This window comes from Parasteatoda tepidariorum, chromosome 4, assembly GCF_982258835.1.
Source record: "Parasteatoda tepidariorum strain Cologne lab strain chromosome 4, Ptep-v5.0, whole genome shotgun sequence".
In the NCBI taxonomy this organism is placed as follows: Eukaryota; Metazoa; Arthropoda; class Arachnida; order Araneae; family Theridiidae; genus Parasteatoda; species Parasteatoda tepidariorum.
In genome coordinates, this window is record NC_141758.1 from 118,820,766 (window position 1) to 118,842,444 (window position 21,679).

Genomic DNA, 21,679 nt, shown 5'->3' on the forward strand with positions numbered 1-21,679 from the left:
ATTTATAAAAAGTCTTTTTTAAGACTAATATTTTTTAATTTATAAATACATTCGTAACAGAATATTTGTTATACTTGATTGACTGAATATTTATATAATTATGCTAGCTATTTCTTTAATCCTATTGCTTTGTTTGTCTAAACCAATGTTACGTGTATTTCAGCCGATACAGGTTACATATAAATTTTAAATGTGAAAAAATATAATACTATTAATATTCAAGTAAATTAGCGTTTTTGGACCAGCAATAAGTTTGTTTATAATATATTAAGAAAGTAGGACTGTACAAGCATTTTTAGTTTTGGTTTTATGGTTCTCTTTACTTTAAATGTCATTTTCTCAGACTTTCTTTTTTGTTGATGCCACTGTTTTCGATTCCCTAAGGCTTTTTTCCCTTTAAAGATAAAGCCTTGAAATTTTTTGTAGAAACTTTTATGTATATACAGACCAAAAGTTAGTATGGATTTCAGTGTGAGATGTATACATTTTTTTTAATAAAAATTTGAAGTTGGAGTTTTCAGAATTTTCGGGTTTTCCACGTGTTTAGTAACGATAAAAATAATTAAGATTCAACTAAGTATCAGAGCATCAAATCCATACTAACTTTTGTTCCTAATAATCTAAGATATTTATATTATTTAAAATAACTGAAAAATTTTGAAAATTAAAAAAGTTATAAAAATTTAAAAAAATCTTGAATTTTTTAAAAAAATTTAAATTTTTTAAATTGTGGTTTGTCAATTTCCCTTTTCTTTTTGAAAATCAGTTTAATAATATAATACAAATGAAAATCTATTATTACTTTTAATATTACAGGCCTTAAAATTTTTTTTTAAAAAAGGGTACCGTGTAGCCTTAAGTAATCTGCATGTTATGTACTAAGTTAAATGAAAGAATTATTTTGTTAAAACTGAGTTTCTATATGAAATTAAAATATTTTTTTATTTACATTTCAACATCGAAAATTTCGAGATTCGATTCGATTATTATTTGAATCAGTTAATCAAAAACTAAAATACAAAGAATAACAAATAGTGTGAAATGTTGAGAAAATTAAGCTAATGTTATTTGTTATTTTTTCGATACATTAAGATTCAAGTTACCATTCGAGAAACAAATTTAAATAGTAGGAGAGGCGTAAATAAACTCTTGGGTAAAATGCGAATAACTCTTGATTCTGCGCTTTAATGGATCATCCTAGTTAATCTGCAGATTAGATAAGGTATTGTGGTGTAATAGCTACCGAGGAACATTTTGGAAGTTTCTTCGTAAAATAACTGCTTCCAAATAGCAAAGTGAATTTTCTATTTGACGACCTTTTCTTTAAGATCCAATTCCCCCCCCCTTCTTTTTTTTTTAAATATTTCAGAACATTTCAAACTAGTTAATGCATTTTAAGGGGGGAATGACTTTGCATTGATTTTTCGCAGTCACTTAACTTTTAGAGAAAGCAATAAAATCCTTTTCTCTTTTTGTTTGCATTTAATACACGAATCCATGCTAAAAATCAATTTACGGGAAAGTATAAGAGAGATTTCTAAGGCATGGAACTGTGATGTTACAGATCGTAACAGTTTTTCTAAAGCTGGAATTTTGAAAGTGCGAAGGATGATACTCCTTTAGAAGAAAATTTGGATACAGCTTAGAGAGAACCACGAACATGTACTGATGAATGATTTTCTTTTTATTCATTCTAAAGCTGCAGCCCCACAAACATTAACTGAATCGAATATTTTGGGACAGTGTGAAAAATCAAAGCAACACAGAAATTGTGAGGAAGATGAAGACGGAAATGATGAAGAAATCATCAAACCTCCATATCATAAAATGTTCAAATCATTTGAAACAATTCGGTAGTAGATAATAATTTAAAACATAAATGTGTTGCTATTTTAATTATATCTAATGTTTATGAAATTAAAACATGCTTTGTGTTATTACTTCAAATATTAATTGAATTTCAAATTATGATTTTTTTATTTGACGAACTTTTCATCTAACGTACTTTTTATCCGGATTTGGCGACTTCGATAAATAGAGGTAGGAATAAATATATATATATATATATATACATATATATCTATATATAAGTTCAAAATGAGGAATAAAACAAAGAAAAATTATGGACATATGAAAAAAAAAGGGGGGGGGGGAATAATAAGTAAAAAAATAACAAACAACAGTTTATATTAAAAAAAAAGGATGAAATTTTATTTAAAAAACCGGAAAAAAAACGAAAAAAAAAACATATAATCTTTTCTTCAGCCCACACGATTACATCCGCAAAACAGAGTGCTTTCTGATATTGTATCAATAAAGCCAAAGCAAAATATATTAATACAATAGTGTGAGGAGCACTCAAAAATTTTTTTATGAAAATAACAACAAATATTTAAATAAAATTTCATCCTTTTTTTATTTTTTATATATATATATGAACTGTTTGTTATTTTTTTACTTATTTCTCCCCCCCCCCCCGTTTTTTCATATATCTATAATTTTTCTTTGTTTTATTCTTCATTTTGAACTTATCTAATGAGTTCTGTTTGCTTGCAGCTTAAGCGCAATAAATGAAACTTATTGTTTTTCTTAACTTTCTTCGTGTTTTCTTGTATTTATTATAAATATATATATATAAAATACTTTATTTATTATTATTATTATTATAATGCCAATAAGCGGCTTTGATTACACTAGTAGTGGGGGTGGTAAAGGATTTCAGAAAAAAAAAATTCTCTTCTCATTCACTTCACAGGATTTAAAAATACTGTTAAATTTACTGTCAGGATTAAAATTGTTCCTCTAAGTACAGAAGTTTACACTCAATTCTTTACTGTTTTTGAAAAATTTTGAAAACCCAACCCAAATTTTCCATAGTGAAAAAAATAACTTGGAAATCAAATTCAAATCAGGTACTTTTTATAAATCAATCTCAATCACATAAATATTTTAACGTGAGATTACAAGGACGCTCTAAAGGGTTAAAGATGGCCTAATTTTTAAGAGTGGGCTGAGCTTTTACTTGACGGATGTTGTGAGGGGTGGGAAGTATTCACAGCAGTTGGGGCTCCAGTTCGTCTGGCAACCCCCCCTAAGATATCATCAACTGTTTAATCAACTGTGGATGCAGATGTTTTCTATCCCAGTCCACTCTTCTCTTCCATTCTTCTGAAAGGAAAAAAAAAAAAGAATCTTTTCAGGCATTTATTTTAAGTTATATAATTCATTTTGTTTAAATCAATTTTCGGAAATTTGTTTTTAATCAGCACTAGGACGTTAATGATTACATGGGCTTACATAATCTGGAAGAAAAAAATTGTGTGATAAACGTTTTATATCGTAAATTTTATGAATTTTAATTTCACGTCAGTTTTGAGATTTTAGCTGGTCATTTCCCAGAAACTTACGGCAATCTTGTGTCTTTTATTGTCACCAAAATGTTTGTACAGTAGGGAACCGATTATCCGGAACGATCGGGACCATCGCTACTCCGGATAACTGATTTTTCCGGTTGTCTGAATCGCTGCAAAAAGCCGTTTTTTTTTTATTGTTAAACCCAACTAAAAAAAAACTTTTTGGAAATAATCTTAAAAAGAAGAAAAAACGATGAAGTAATACACTAATGATTATTTCCGAAATGATGGTAAGGTAAACATCTTTCAAAAAAGAAAGAAAAATACTAAAATCTTATGAGGAAAAAAAAATTCTTGAAAAAAATTTCGGGAAAATTTATCGAATTTCATTCCGGTTTTTTGGTTTTCCGGTTTTCTGATTTCCGGATAACTGGTTTTGTACTGTACTAAAAACCATTTTTTCAAATACAGCCAGAATATTGCAGTTTCAAACCTTTCATCCTAAAAGGATTAAAAATTATTTTTCAAAAAGTATTATCATATAGGTGAAATGATCGCATAGGTCCATAATGACGTTTTAGCTGACGTCATACTAGCTGACGTCATATTTCAAGACAAGGTGGATTTTAGCTGAGCATACAAGACTTTGCGAAAATAAACCTTATAATCACCTAGATTTAAGATTGTTTTCACCTTGAGACTAGCTTTCTTAAAGGATTTTTTCACGCTTGAAAACCCCAAATCAACCTCAAGTTAAGGTTTTTGTATAGAAGGTTGTTTTCCAAGGTTTTGGATTGAGGGTAATGGGAGTAGAATAGAGCAGATTGACACAGATCTCGTTTTAAGGTTAGGTTTACATGAAAAGGTTTTTGCTGAGAAAAAATGAACCTTATTTTGCTATTTGAGTTATAACACAGATTGGCCGATGGTTCGTTTCCGGTAATTTGTTTTTTCAACCAGTCTAGATTTCTACCCTAGGCAGAGCCGGATTATACCTTTCGTGGGCCCTACGCACAGAGCCGGATTATACCTTTCGTAGGCCCTAGGCATAGCCGTTTTTTGGGCCCTCCCCTCCTTCCCCCACTCCTCCCCTCTTTTCAAAATATATGCTGAAATTTTCTTGCATATTCTTTTTTTTTACACTTTTATTAATATGGATTTTAATTTACAAATTTGTTTATCGAATTTTATCTGCAATACCGACAAGTGTAATGCATAAAGTAAGAGAAAAAAGAAAGGTACTCCTAACTTTAAAGAGACAAAAAAATGGTAGAAATATAACATTTAAAAGAATAAAAAATTTACAAGTTTAGACAAGAAAAACAAGTTTAAAAAATACAAAATTCTCATATTTATTTTTTAAAAATAATTACAATTCCTAAATTAACTTATATAAACAAAACCAATGATTAAATAACGCCATATATTTCATATCTAATTAAACGGGGGGGAAACAATAAAATAAAAGAAAAACTTATTAATCTAAATCAAAACACTTGAAAATTATCGAACCGAAACGATAGTTAAAAAAGGCACTAGCATAAATATTAAAACCCGAAACAAGGCAAGATCAACGGAATTTAAAAAAAAAAAAAAAAAACCTAATGATAAAATTTATGAATAAAAAGAATTTATTGAGTGCGAAATTTATCGTGAAAAGAAAAAAAAATCAAACGCAGTGAAATCAGAAAAAAAAAACTGTTTTTCTGATTCCACTACGTTTGATTTTTTTTTTAAATTTTTTTCTCCCAAGTTTTTCGTAGGCCCCTGAATTTCGTAGGCCCTAGGCACGTGCCTATAGGTTAATCCGGCCCTGACCCTAGGATAAATACATTTTTCTGCTTACTTCTTTGGTGGCTTTATCCTTTTATAAAAAAAAAAACAAATTTTTGTTCATTTTTTACAATTTTTTTCTATTCTTAGTAATTCAATAATTATATAAATTTTGCTTAATATTTTTATTTTAAAAGCGCTTTGCTAGCGAGTAATTTTTTCTTCTTCATAAACTATTTACTTTGTATCTTTCATGCTCCAATAACAAGCATTGACAATGATCCGAGTCTTTCAAGATAATTACATAAGAATTTAAGTTCTTTAGATTTTAAGAATATCAAAATACACTTTTACAGTTAACACATTTAATACAACGCAGTTCTGACGTTTTTTTGCAAAAGATTCTTTTTATCAGGTATTTTATTTCCTGTTCATAATTTGTTTCATGATTTTTATTCCGACTTTATTTCTTTTTTAATACATAAATACAATTTATTTTAAAAAAAGCAAACAAAAAACTCATTATAGCATGTCCTTTAAAATTTTAAAAAGCATTATTTTTCCTTTAAAAACATTATTCCTTTTCGGTTGCTTGACACTTTTTTTTTAGCATTTTTGAGAATCTTAAGGTCATTAACATCTGATTTTGCTGAAAACTGAAAAAAAAGGATATCTGGAACATGCCAGAAGAAAAGGTAAAGAGAAATCGCAGTTCGTTTATTGCAAATCTTGCAACACAGTCCCTTTTAGAATCTCTAAATAAATAAAAGACAGCATAGCACGCATGTTCTTTTTTTTTAAATTTGTATATCTTTATGGCTATAATACTCTGCTTCAGCTCTTAATACAGTCAAACTCCGCTATAGTGAACACGTTTTATTGTGAACTCCCGGATATAGTGAACGAAATGGTTGCTCTCGAGCACACCTATAGTGTTATTTTTTGTGGATATAGTGAACCAAAAAAAGAGAGGAAATTGAATAGTATGAACTTTTTTCTGTCTTCAACTTATTTATTTTCTTCATTTTTTTTTTTAAATTTCTACTTCAAAGTAAATACATATACCGATTTTTAAAACCATCTATAGCATGGAATGTAACCATAAGCATTTTTTCTTGTTTGCTTCATTATTGAATAGCATCATTGAATTGATTCGGTATTCAAAGAAGCTGCTGTCTTCCAGTATGTGGACAAATGCTGCAGGTCAAAGCAGATGAATTTGCTAAGTGATTGAGTGCTACAACTTTTTTGAGCTCGAATGCCTGGTGAGTCGGTGAGTCGGGAAATGTTTCCATATCTGATGTGGAGGATTGCTCATCAGTAAGACCCGGATTTTGATGACATTTGCATTTTTTTGCATTTTTGGACTTTTTTTGTCCTTGAGAGCATTTTTTGAGATTTATAGGGCATTTTCTTTAAATTTTGGGGCGTATTTTGCATTTTAAGGCATTTTTTAAATTTTTTGTAATTTTTTCTAATTTTTATAATTTTTTATTATTACACTGGCTTCCAAACAATGAAGAAAATCTCTAGGATATTAAAAGGTGAAGCAACATCTTTTCAAATTGAAGAAGAATTGTCAGTAAGTGTGACCGTCCTTTTCAAGTACGCACCGATAACATCAGTGGACGTTGAAAGAGGCTTCTCCTGGTATAAAAATTTGCTTTCAGACAAAAGACGTTCGTTTACATTTCAAAACATTAAAAAAAATTTAATAATCTACTGTAATTCTGATATTTAGTAATATTATGAGATGGAATTTGTTATATTCATTTAAGTTTCTATACAAAATGAAAATGTTTTGGAGTCAATATATTTTGCTATTTTTTGTTATTTTATGATATAAAACATATTTTTCAAAATTTAATGAACGTAGAACAAGTATTGCATTGCTTTATATTTTTTGAAACGACTCATAATAATTTTAAAGATTAAAACATTGTTTTAGTTTAATATTTTTACTTCTATTAAAGTCATGTCATAAGGCATTTTTAGCGCAATTTTCGCATTTTAAGGGCTTTTTTTGCACTTTTAAGGGCATTTTTTGCAGTTTGTAAGGGCATTTTTTGCTCTTATTAAGGGCATTAATTGAGATTTTTTAGGTCATCAAAATCCGGGCTCTACTCATCAGCTAAAGATTACTATTTTTCATTTATTTATTTTTTTTGTACGCAAGACGAAGATATAAAAAATAAAAGTTAACACATTTGTTTTGCTACGTATCAGTCATTTTTGTATTTCATGTAATGGGTCATTTATTTAAATGTGTAATAAAAGGGGGGAGGGGCAGTTTGGAACCATTAGTTAAATTTGTTTGCGGAACGGATAGAGTGAAGTCCCGGTTATAGTGAACCGAAATTTCAGTTCATTGAAGGTTCATTATAGCGGGGTTTGACTGTATTAGACAAATGGGTAGATGGAATTATTCATTGTGAATAACAAACTCATTCTAAGTGGGGGTTTTTTTTTATAAAATGTTTACTTTTTCAATCGAATTGTGAAATTGTTATGATTTAGAAATAATTTTTATAAAATTTAAAGAACTGTTGGGGAACGCGTACTTAAGTGAATAAAAGGTAACGGAGATTACTTTTATTTTGTGCATGTTCAATTCCACTATTTTCTTTTTATTTTCTTCAATAGTGCAGGAATGCCTTACTCGGTATGTTGAGGCATTAATTAAAAAGTTCAGATTAAACAAACATAAAGAGATATAAACAATAGAAGTTCACTTAAGATGGAGGATAGAAGTGTAGTAAAGGGAGAGGACACTTATTAAAAGTTATACATGACATAATTCAACAGCGCCATCCTAAAATAATAAACATTGAATTTTATGATGGGAGATAAAATATCTATTTTAAAACATTAACTATTTTAAGACACCTTTTCATGGCCAACTGATAAGAAACTTTTTGTAACTTACTATTGCTTATAAACTTAAATGCTTTTTTTTCTTCTTTTTTTAAAAAAAAAATTGTTTTAAACTTGCTAATTGTGATATTTTGAACTTCAAAAATCATTTTATGTAATTCAATTCGAAATTAATTTTTATTTTTTTGTGTATGCAAAGCGTATGGGATGTTAAACAAAATCTTAAAACTTCAGTATAAAATTTTAAATTCTAAAAAATATGTAAATAAAAACTTTTTTATATTTTTTTCAGCGTAAAATTAAATTAATATCCTATGTAAATGCAAAACTTATATGTTACAGACAAAATCACTTAAAATATTCTAAAATATTTAAAGGATAAATAGTTTTAAAATAAAAAAATACAATTTCGTAAAAATTACACAAAATAGTAAGTGATACTAACTATACCTATAAGAGCTTCTTTCTCCGATAAAGCTCCGGAAAAAATACCTGAGAAAATCAGACTTTAGCCTACATTATTGAAAAAAATATGATTTCTTTTTTCATTTCCTTATAAACGCAAACTATTTAACAATTTTTCAAAAAACCCTCATGGAATTTTAACTATACGAGCCATGCTTGAATAATAATTTACTAATTCTTGAATAAATCTTGTTTTTGAATCTTGTAATTTTTTTATATTAAATTATTCAGTTAAAAATTAGTTTCTTTTTTGTATTTAATTTATTTTATTTATCAGGGGTAAATTAATTATTATAAATTTACATCAAGCATTTAAAAAATTTCAATAAAATCTTGTTCTTTAATCTTGTAATTTTTATTAATATATAAAGTTATTTATTTAAAAATTTGTTTATTGTATTTTATGTATTTATTTTATTTGTGTGCGTGGCGAATTAGGATAATTTAGCCCATACTAAATTACTAGGGCGTTACTTTTCTGTTTATTTTCCTCTATTCGATTTTTGTTTTAAAAAAAATTAATAAAATGGATTTAAATAAAAAAAATACTCCTACAAAGAACGAGAAATGTTCACATTTATGATAAAATATGCTTTTTTGCTACAATAACACAGACCAAAACACCTAACTAAACGTTGTCACGGATCACTGTTTTATGGTGGTCCGGACGAAATTTTATTGGTCCCGAATCAACGGACCACTTTCATGTCATTCTAGAAATATGGAGACGTCGGTATTTTTATTTCATTAATATATCGATATGAACCGCGATGGCTCAGTGTTCGCCTTCTAGTGAGGTGATCCGGGTTCGAATTTGGGAGATGGCTGGTCGATATGAATTCCACCGACCACAGTGCCCACGTAAAATGTCCCCTCAGTGGTAGACTGATCATGAGTTAAAGTCCTCTTGCCGTCAGTCAAACCGTGGAAAGTTTTCGTGGTCTTCCTCTCCATGTAACACAAATGCGGGTTAGTTCCATAAAAAATAAAAGTCCTCCACGAAGGCAAACGTCTCCCAATACTTGACACAGGAGTTCCCTTGTCTTCTGGATTGGGTTCAAAATAACAAGGCTACTGATTTCATCATTAGTAGACGTAAACCCAAAATGTCTGCTGTTCAACGACGGTTATAAAATAAAATATATCAATACGATAAAATAAAAACGAAGAATTTAAAATTTCCAGTGTTACAAATAAATATAAAATAAAAATTCTCTAATTATAATTAAATAAAAAAAATTCGGATGTCACCGTAACGGGTCCCTTTGAGTCCCAAGGGTGGGACAAGCGGGGCTATCGGCCCACCCTTTACGAACATTATATGCACTTTAAGTTAACTCTCAACTATAGATCGAGTTACTCGATAATCTTCTTTTTTTAAAATGAAACCGAACAACCCCCTCACTTCCGTTACTTCTTCAACCACGCGCAATCTCTTTTATTGTTCTTTTTTTTTACCTCTTTTTTTTGTTGTTGTTAAATGTATTCACAACTTTCTCTCCCTCCCTTCCTCTCTCTCCTCCAACATGAAACAATGAACTCGCCCTGTGTCAGCCCAATTGGAGGGAGAATTATTAACTAAGTTTGCGTGTGTTCCCTTAACGCTCCACCGCTTCAACCAAAAAAAAAGAACATTATTCGCTCATTCATTCGATTTAGAAGTTCGGTTGTTCTGCGGTTTATCGTTTCTCTCTCACTTTGGATAACAATCAGAAGGTAGTGCTGCACTCGGATGTTTTAACTTTCTCTCTCTCTTCTTGGATTTTATAGAAATCTTTCATTTTAAAGAAGTAAGATTTTTGATTATTTTTTATGTATTTTTTATTTCCTTCCTGAGTCAAAATTCTTGATGGTCCCATCAAAAAATTTCGATGGTTTATGTTGGTTTCAATGCGATTCATGATGGTCCAACATCATTTGATGGTCACCATCATCCAATATTTTCCATTACATATTCATGTTTTTTATATGCCTTCAGTGCGATTCATGATGGTCACCATTATCCAACATTTAACATTACGTGTTCATGTTTTTTGATATGCCTTCAGTGCGATTCATGATGGTCACCATTATCCAACATTTAACATTACGTGTTCATGGTTTTTGATATGCCTTCAGTGCGATTCATGATGGTCACCATTATCCAACATTTAACATTACTTGTTCATGGTTTTTGATATGCCAACAAACTTCCATCATTCCACGATGGAAAATGCTAATTTAATATTATGATGGTTAATCATCAAGAGAAGTTTGATTCTCGTGGGCCAACAATCCGTGATGGTTCATGATAGTTCCAACTATACATTTCTATGGTTTAATGGGAATTCTTGTTGGTTCTCAGGAATATAACATCAAAACAGTTTGGTTCTTTTTTATGTTGGACCATCATAAATCATTCCGAATTCCTACATTGTGATGGTGGTTGCTCATGATCATTGATTTCTAAGATATTATGATGGGAATTCGTGGTGGTTCAACATGAACAAATCATCAAAACAAGTAGCTATTCTTACGTTGGACCATCGTAAATCAGTCCCTACAATGAAGTGATGGTTACTTATGTTGGTTACCATCAAAAAATATAATGGTGAATGATGGAATTATTGATGGTTACCGTCAAGATTTTGTTGGTCCATCAATGGAAATAGACCATCAAAAATTTTGACTCGGGTAATCAAGAAAGTATTTTTTTCTCCTTTCGTTCATATCATATTTTTGACCGATTTTTTTCGCATTTATTTATCATAGTTCAGACGAAAGTGTATTAGCAATGCTAAATATTATTTAATGGTAATATCTTAGTAAAAATATTTATAATTTCTAACTAAAATGGTTATTAAATGAATAATTTTAAGGATGGGGGTTGTAAACACCCAATTTTTGATGGGGGGCGTAATTAAAATACACATTCTATAGATTTCTCCTATACGAAAAATAAATTCTTAAATCTGCGCAATAATTAATAATTTTATCTCTTAATTTTTCGTTGTTCAAAAAATTACGAATTCTAGTTTTATAAATATTTTTAGGGGGATATATGCCCCTCAAACGGGGTCCCTGATCCCTCGAAACTGAAGCAGAAAGACATATTTCATGATATAAAAATTCATTTGCTTTAAAAATGTGAAGGTGGTTATAAATGTGGACATATTTTAAGACCTCAAAGCATGTGAACTTTTTTTCTCCCTTTTCTTAAAACAAATAAATTTTTATATCATCAGAGTATAACTAACAAATAGTAATTATGTTAATAGTTATTACAAACTAATAACGGAATAAATTAAATCCTAGTCCTTTTTATTCAAGCCCAACACCCTCCTGAATTCGTTAAGACCTATTTGTCAATTAAATATCAAATAAAGAACTAATCAGGAATCATGAACAAAAAACAACAATCATAATCAACTCTACGGGCGGAACTTAAGTCTTTTATCATTATTTATATACTCCAAAATAAATATTTAATAAAGTGCTTGTAAATAAACAGGAAACTAAACAAGTTTAAATGAAATAAATTTATTAAACAGTGAATTATTTCTCTAGATGGAACCTTAATATCAAAGCTATGAAAATTTTTAAATTTATTATAAGAATATTTTTGACTTTAATCAATGATACTTTTTTGATTAAAAAAAATCAGTTGATATAATCAGTCAATAAATTAAAAAAAAATAAAAAATCACGTTATTTAAATTGTGATTTAGTATTTAAAATAATTTAGTATTTAAAACTTGATTGAAATTCAAATCAAGTTTTATTTCAAATTTGGAACAAATTAAACCAAATGTTTTAAAACTAAGTGATTTAAATCATATTAATTTTACTCTGCTTTTAAGTAGAGAAAATGCTAAGTTTAGGGAAAAGAATGATTACACTAACTGTGCGAATGCAATGAATTACTTTTTTTGTAATTTCGAATCTCATGTGCTTTGATGGACACGGTTTTTGTGTTTGTTTTTCTTTCCCTCGCTTAAATAGGTCCTTATTTTCACCTATTCACTTGAATAATGAGAATTCTATTTTTTGGTCGTTTTATATTGAGAAATTTAAACTTTTCAGAAATTTAAAGTAGATACTTCACAAAGTAAACTTTCATAAAAAATCTGGAATAACCTCTGCATATAAGAGACGGGGACTTTTATTCAAGAGAGAGGGGTTTAGCTGCTGATTAGGGGAGTAAGAGAAGGGGTGAGAAATCCTTACATGCAAAATTCCCTAAATTTCGAATTTTTTTTTTCCTTAACCGCTTCCTTGATTATCCCGGGTAAACTCGGGTATGTATATATTGCAAATATTTATTATCCCTAGAATACTCGGGCATAGCAGAATTCGTCAACACGTTTTGTTTTATTATGTTTTTATTCGACCGGAATCAAAACAAAAAATAATAATAATAATCTGCTGTAATTGGAAGTTTGCCACTTTTTATTTGGGAATTTTGCTATTTGTGGGACTGCATACGAGTTTTGTACCATTGTATATACGATGGTTGATGAATTTACACAGAAAAAAGAATTTAAAAAATTCCATTTGTGAGCGAAAGTGAAAGTAATGCAGATGATGAAGATGTGAACATATACAAAGACTAATATATAACTTTCTTCACTTGCCTGAGATAATTTCGCATAGTAAACTATTTTAAATAAAATATTTTTTACACATAAAAAAAGTTAAAATGCAGGGGTCTGTTTAGAAGAAATTTGGGTCCGTTTGGGTCCCTTCACAAAATATCTTTTCATGAAAATTTTTGAAAATTTCACAAAATATTTTAACTTAACAACGAACCCTTCACAAAATAATTTATCTTTAAATCGGACCCTTCACAAATTTGTTTATCTTCATTATTGTTTTGTTAATCGAATAAACCCTTCCCAGGAAGGGGGGGGGAGAAAGACAGACGTAAACGAACTAAATTTTGTCTTCCGCAGACGCTTCTTCCTTTATTCGTCCGAAATTAATATTCTGCGTTCAGCAGTATAGGCTAAATACCAAATATTTGTATGTTACATCGCTTATTTAGTAGCTGCATTTGCTGTTTGTTTTTTAAAATTTAATTTTTTTAATTATAATTTTACAGCATAGAGCATAATCTTGTATGTCTTTGCAATTTAGAAACTCCTTGAAAAAGTATTTTTTTTTTTGCTGTAACGGACCCTATTTACACAAATTCACAAAAGGGGACCCTGGTCGAAAGAATGTGACTTAACGTTTATTTTATATTCACAAATTACGAGTAATTTTTTCACAATTTTACAAAAAACGGACCTTTCACAAAATGTCTGGACAGACCCCTGAAATGTCAACTTATAACTCGTGTATTGTGTTTTGCTTTAGTTCCTTGTATTTATTATGAAAATAAAAAATGTTTTTTTTTGCATTTTTTTTCTTCAAAAATTTGGTTATGGAAATGGTTAAATAAGAAATCTAATGCAACAAAATAATTTAGAAAAACAATTTGCTTACGTAACATTTCAAATTTGGAATAGAAACTATAATTGGGAGAAAAAAATTTTCATATTCAAATTGACTCGTATTCGATCTCAGCTGATTCTGAATTGTAAGCCTCAATTTTTGAAGTGTTTGTTTGTTAATATATATCAGAGTAATTGCTTATGAATTTATAAGCAGCAAAATACTAGTAACCTAGCAAAATGTACCTTTTTTTCTTTTCTTTTTTTCGAAGCATCAAAATTTTTTTGAACAATTTACTTTTTAAACTTGTTTCAAAAATATACTTCTTTTTTAAAAATAAAACACTTTTTATCGCTTTTACGATTAATCAATTACTAAAACATATAGTTAAAAAAAATGCGATTTTGTAGAAACTTCAAAAGAAACTGTTATTATTAAAAGATACTGTTATTTATTAGATGAAACTTTATGTTTAAGAAGCAGAAAGTTTAAAGTTAATAATCATAGGCTTTTTAAGCTTTTTAATCGTTTCACCATGTTGAAATATATAATACTTATTTTGTATAAATCAGTTATTTCTTCTATGTTAATGAGTCTTATCGACAAAATATCGGCAAATTCGGTCACAATATTAAAAAAAAAAGAATCATAGAAGTCAATCAAAAAGACTAATCCAAATTTAGAATGAAACAATAGATCTGAACAATGGATTTATATTCTATAGCACTTGAAAAACTCCTGACAGGAAAGTGACGATTCCTTTATAACCAACTCCAGAATATTTGCCAGCAGCAGCAGTAAAGAAAAGAAAACGAAAAAAGCAAAAAAAAAAGCAAATTGGTTTATTTGTTTTTGAATAACAGCAAACATTCATATATAATAGTTTATTTTGAAGGAATTTGGGTCCCTTCACAGATTGTTATATCTTAAAAACGGACCCTTCACAAATTACGTTATCGTAGAAACGGATCCTTTACAAATAATTTAACCGAAACAGCGCAGCGTTTACAAATTAATGTACTGTAAACACATTCAAGAACTATGTTACTGTAAAAAAATGAACCACACACAATTTATTCTTATTTTATTGTGAAACTGACCTAAATATATTTATTTGAAAGACACTCTTCACAAAATATTTTATCCTACAGCCAAACCACTTAACTAAAAAATTAACTTCTTGAACATTTTTTGATTTTCATGACTCGAAAACTTAACATTAAATAGATTGTATTTTAATTTATGAAACCAGACACGAAAACGTACATCCTACGAATAAATATACCTTTATTTTTGACACATTCTCCAAACTATAGAGACAACAGCAGTCAGAAAAAGTTCTAATATTTAAAACGGGGTAGAAGTCGGAGGTTTGAACTATCCTTTTGGCATATTTCGCATTTTAAGTGAATCGAAAAATTTATCTACAACAAATATAAAATTTGTTAATCCAAAAATAATTTCGTGTAAAAAATAATTTTGAATGATTATAAATTTTTTTAACAATTTATTTTATAACTGTTGAATGATTTTTATTGTATACAAATGTTTATATCAGTTAATATTTGTACCGTTAAACTGCGAAATACAAAGTTTTAACGAAATGGGTCCAATAGTTCTTGAAAAATCAAATTTTAAATTTACGACTTTCTGAAAATTAGATAACTTAGAAATTATTCGCCCGATTTTGTTCAAATTTTGTGTTTTATTATTTAAAATTATATATTTTGAAGTCATGCAAAAATTAGTATATCTTTCAATTCTATAACTTTTTTGGATAATTATTAAATAAATTAGCGAAAATAATACAGAAATTAAAGAAATGATAAAAATATTTTAATAAATAATTTTCTCATGGAATTACTATCTTTTGAAAAACAAATTTTATAATTTAATGCAAAAAAATTCTCAATTCGAGTAAAAATTTCTCGAGGTATACGGAAATAGACTAAAAGTGTAATTAACTTTAAATAGTCCAAGCTTTCGACTGCTCTGGCTCCTATTAAGTTATTTCCCGAATTCCGACTACCCCCAAAATCTGTTAGCTCGAGCCGCGGTGGTTCATGGGATAGAGTGTTCACCTTCCAATGAGGTGAACCGGGTTCGAATCCCAGCGATGGTTGGTCGATGCATCCGGCTTGCACCGACCACAGTGCTGACGTAAAATATCCTCAGTGGTAGACGAGTGATGGGTTAGAGTCCCCTTGAAGTCAGGCTGACCGTGGGAGGTTTTTGTGGTTCTCTTCTCCATGTAACGCAAATGCGAGTTATTTCCATCAAAAAGTTCTCCACGAAGGCAAAAATTTCCCTCAATACTTGATCTAGGAATTCCTATGTCTTTTGGATTGGGTTCAAAATGACAAGGCTACGGAGTTGAACATTAGTAGTCGTAAATCCCTAAAATTGGGTCGGCTGTTCAACAACGGTTTTAAAAATCTGTGTGGTATATTTATTCAGAAGAAGTACGTGTATGATTTCACAGCTCAAGATATTCTCTGCTCTAATTAATAGGCGTATTTATGGTTAGATTTTCAGAACATTTAGTTTGAGTTAAGAAAATCCGATTATTAGATAAAAAATTATTCACGGTGTTCACTACATTTCGCTCACACTATATCAATAACTTACTTTAGTCAATAAAAAATTAAAAAGAATTGCTATTTATGTGAATTATTTTTTTTTTTTAAAAAATATTTGAAAGAATTTTTTTTAATTTGAAATATCTTAGATACATCATGAAAAATGATTTCAATGCTGCAGTGAAATAATTCCCTTGAATCACGCATTCCAATCGTGATTGTTATTCACGAACTGAAAAACTAATTATGTTTGGTAAAAACAGTGGTGGATTTATAAACACATTGCTCAATGAGCTCATTAAATTCCCTTTTTTTAAAAAAAATTGTTGAATAAAAAAATAAAATAAAAATATGAAAAATGCGTTTTTTTTTTTAAATCAAAAAATAATCCTTCCTACTATTAGTTTACACTCTCTCCCTATATTTTCAATCATTGATAAAATAATTTATATTCATCCATTCAATTTCGAATACGTTTTTTTAAACTTAAAGTAGCTGACACTTAATGTTAATACAGTTTTTTCAAATATTAATTCATTCATTAAATTTTAATTAATTAATTTTAGTTCTATATGGAAGAAAAAAATTTTTTAATTTTTTAATAAAAAGTAACTGAACAATATTTTTTTATTGACCATTTTTTTTATTGAAGTAGGAATTGACCTTTATTTATATTTTTCGTTCAATTCAAAATGAAAAATGTAGAGATTTTATAAGCCAGGGAAGTAGGAATTTTATTTGGTTTTCATGGGACAAAAGCTAGGTTTTCATAGGACAAAAAACCAATTATTTGCAATTATAATAATAATAAACAATTTAATAACCATGAACAACATAAACATAACAATAAACAAATTAACAATTCAATAAGCAATAAACAAATTAACAATTCAATGAACAATAAACATAACAATAAACAAATTAACAATTCAATGAACAATAAACATAACAATAAACAAATTAACAATTCAATGAACAATAAACATAACAATAAACAAATTAACAATTCAATGAACAATAAACATAACAATAAACAAATTAACAATTCAATAAACAATTTAATAACCTCACTTGAAAAATCAGGTTATTAAATTGTTTTTCAAATTGTTATTTTTAGTTTTGCCTTTGGTATTTTGTTTAGTGATTGAAATATGTTTTGGAAATGGACGAGAAGTTTGATTTATAGTTGAATAAAAATTAATTTTGCTGTCATTTAGGAAGCAATTGCATTGTCAGATAAAAAGCTTCCTTTGAGTGTTGCCTGGAGGATAGTGAATTCTCTTTCATGATAAATTGTCGCCAAAAAAGGAAAGCAATATCGCCAACGGGCTTTTTGAAAAGTGGACAATAGTTTGATTGCAATTTTGTAACTCACGAAAGCGAATAATAACAATAATAAATTCACCGCTTTATTCCCTCTATAAATAAAAAGATTAGTTTCTTGTTACAAACAAGAGATTTGTGGATAAACATGTTACAAATTAATAAATAAACATTTAATGTGTTTCCCAGCAAAACAAGTAACATAAAAATAAAAAAAAATTCAAGTCAATTCCTACTGAAGTCAATAAAAAAAATTTTTATTCAGTTACTTTTTATTAAATAATTAAAAACTTTTCTCCCATATTAAACTAAAATTAATTCTTCAAATTATGAATTAATATTTGAAAAAACTGTATTAACATTCAGCGTCATCCACAACAACTTTAAAAAAATATATTTGAACTTGAATAGATAAAGTGTTTTATTAAGGATTGAAAATTTGAACAAGATATAGGGAGAGTGTGAAATAATAGTAGGAATTGGAAAAATAGTTCCGCTTTGAATCTAACAATTTTCCGAAAATAGTGTCTACTACTTTGAGTCATGTGTCGGAAAATATTGTCTACATCAGAGGTCGCCAAAGTGGTCTATATAGACCCCCAGGGGTCTATTTAACAAAAGCGGGGGTCGATTTGAGACAGGGGGGCGAATGGGGGTCGATCCGAATCGGAAGGGTCGATTGTGGGTCGAAAGAAAAAACAGTTCTCAATATGCAAATCACACATACCAAATTAAGAATGTAAAATTTGTGATTTTTTTTTTATAATTGACTCAATATCAGTTTCTTTATAAAACATAAATTAATAAACGTATATTTATTAGGGTGAAACAAGTATTTACGTACCACCGCGCAGTGGCGCGAACACAGCGCAGTTTATAAGTCATGCATATGTGCGTTTGTCCAAATGTCACGTGTGACGAGCATTGACGTTACAAATGCAAATATCATACGCAGTTTCAGCTATCTTTGCAAACTGCGTTGAATATTTGCAGTGTCATTATTAAAACTTTTATAGTTTTGGATAATTATTGTTTCGATAAAACCATTCGTTTGGTTTAGATATCAATTTGAATTATCAATGCCCAAAAAAGAAGGTAAGCATTAATAATATGGATTAGTAAAGCCCGCGACAAAACTATAGCACACTTTGTATTTTTTTACGAAAATTACAAAATGGACCAATTTTGACGAAAATTAAAATTGACCAATTTTGAACCCAATATAGCGAACCTTGCAAAAAAACACCAGGCACACCCATCTCATTGATCAAGAAGCAGTAAATCTTTAGTTACTATACTTATTATATCTACTTATGCATAATTACTTATTATTTAATAATAAGGTATTTAAATTTCAATATTAATATATTTTTCTTAAAACTATTGTTACACACTGTACTATTACTTTAATAAATGTTTGAAATCATAAAATAAATGTACAAACACAGTATCTAATAGAGTTTTATTTTAATTAACAGAAAATTACTTTTGTGGGGGGTCGATGATCAAAAAAGTTTGGCGACCCCTGGTCTACATAGATAAGTCTTGGTAATTAGCTTTATTCATCTCCTCTTGGAATGTGGCGCTTGCGTTCCGAAAACTTCTACTTTAAAACACACTTCAAATCTGTATTTTAAAATAATCGATTTGAAAATTGGAAAAATTTGGATTTTTTTCCAAAATCTTTTTTATTTTGATTAATAATACCATAAAACTGTAAACTGTTTAAGTTCGAACTCCAAGTTTACATTATCAAAATCTTGGTGGAGATGAATTCAAGTGCCATTTATTATTTTCTACAAATGCAGTCACAAATCTTGTGGAGTTTTTACAAATATTGATTCATCTGATGTTAAAAGTAATCGATTCCAATCAACAATGCAGAAATCATATAATAGAATTTTTAAAAGGCTAATTAAGGGACCATTCATTAAAAAAACTAAATTGCAAATTTTAATTATTTAAATAGCGATATGTGGGAATTTAGACTGTAAATGATACTGGTAATTTGTTAATGGTTTCTTTTCTTTTAATTTTCTTTCTTTATATATATATATATATATATATATATATATATATATATAATGGATTTAAGTGTTTAGTATGTATGCCTGATTTTATTGTCAAATTAGATAAATAAAATAGGAAGAAGAATTATTCCGCTTTTAAATAACAACGTAATAAAATAGTTCGGAGACCACTTTCTTTTCCTCTTCCTCTTACCTGATTACAGCCTTTCTGAGAATGTCACTTACCTGGTTTCTCCACTAAACTCTTCAATTAAAAAAGCTAATATAAATTAATTTTCATCGTTTATTTATTTTAATTTGTCTCCCTTCTCGGTGGCTTTACGTTACTATATTAATCAAAACAGGACTTCTGTAATCCCATCGGAACAGAGATTAATTACATTTAGCATCACTTGGTGGGATGATATTGCTCACGGCCAACTTATGATAATCAAAATTTATCTCATCATGTAATTTTCTCCGGTTCTTATTCCTTTCAAGAAAGCATAAGAAACTGGTTTCAACTGTATCGATTTTAAAACTGCTTAGTATTGGTGCAGTTTTAATAATCATCAAATATATCGATATAATACTTTACATTAGTATATTTAGTACTTACTGCATAACCCTTTAAAATTTGAGTTTTGTTCGAAATATATTGATCAGTGGCAGAAAAGTAAAGTCGAAATTTTAAAAACAAATACTATAATTATTTGAAGACTTTGATAAGGACTTTGGAACATGACCTTTCATCTTAGCTGTATTTGCTGTTTGAATACTTACATAAGTATAGAATTGAAAAACGTTTTTTTTAATTCTAAAATATTAATGCAACTACATTTGCTACCACTGAAAAATTATTTTTTGCAACTACGAAAGAACCGTTGTAGAATTCTTATTAAAACTGCACCAATTATGATAATACCAGTAGTACATATTACCGAAGTTAATTAAACGTAATCTGCGAAGTTAATTAACGTTAATGGAAACTATAGAAAACGTAAACGATTTTCTATAGTTTCCATTAAGCTTTTAACCGCAAACTTTACTTTTTAACGAGTAGCTTATTTTTGAATTTCAATAAATACAGATTACCAATATTAAATCATTGTTATAAATATTTTTTTTTCGTTTTAATTATTTTTTATTTTAAATTATTTACTTTAATAGAAACACGTTTAAAAGAAATACTATAAACATGTGATATGCGACAACTTAGTAAATATTAATTTGGTGACGTAATGCTACTATATTAATGTTGATCAGAGAATTTATCAGACATAGCGAATAATTAATAATTAAGTATTAAAGTACGTGTAGTAAACCTTTTTTGATCAAATAGAGCTCTAAGCAAGCAAATATCACTCAGTGGGCTGGCTACCTTTACAATATTTGAAAAAATTAATTGTCTAAAGTTAAATTTAAAACAACGGCTATAGCTTAACCCAATGTTTCCCAAACTTATGAGTTTTGTGTACCCTTCCTAAATTTTTCGTAACGCTGTGTACCACTAATAAAAAAATGAATATATATTTTTTTTAAATATGTTTTTTTTTTCGTTCTAAATTTTGTTAATAAGTTGATTTGCATCAGTGAGAAGGAGGATATTGTTTTTGCTGTGATAACAGCTTCTGTGATAAAAAAAAATTGCACAAAAGTTTCAAAAAACACATCTAGCTGTTGACACCACTAATTATTAACTGTTAACTCTGCAAAAAATAGCCAATAGAAAAATACGTAATAGTAAATTTTCATGGCTAGTTTTGTTTTTAAATAAGTTGCAAGATATTTGGCATAGGAACGCGTACCCCTGCTAAACTGTTCCCTTACCCCTGGGGGTACGCGTACCCCACTTTGGGAAACACTTTCTTAATCAATCGGAAAATTA

General features: G+C 28.7%; 1 protein-coding gene across 5 annotated transcripts in view; it reads left to right on the top strand.

Moving 5' to 3' along the window:
- LOC107452876 (puratrophin-1) overlaps positions 1-21,679 on the top strand; it is a 388,240-nt gene that overhangs the window by 257,227 nt on the left and 109,334 nt on the right. For 2 of the 5 annotated variants that reach the window (XM_087161970.1, XM_087161973.1), the window contains exon 1: positions 10,024-10,255. The exons of the other annotated variants lie outside the window; for them this stretch is intronic. The gene's annotated coding sequence lies outside the window, so the exon portion shown is untranslated. Of the gene's footprint in view, positions 1-10,023; positions 10,256-21,679 lie in introns of those variants that run through there. 5 annotated transcript variants of the gene reach the window in all.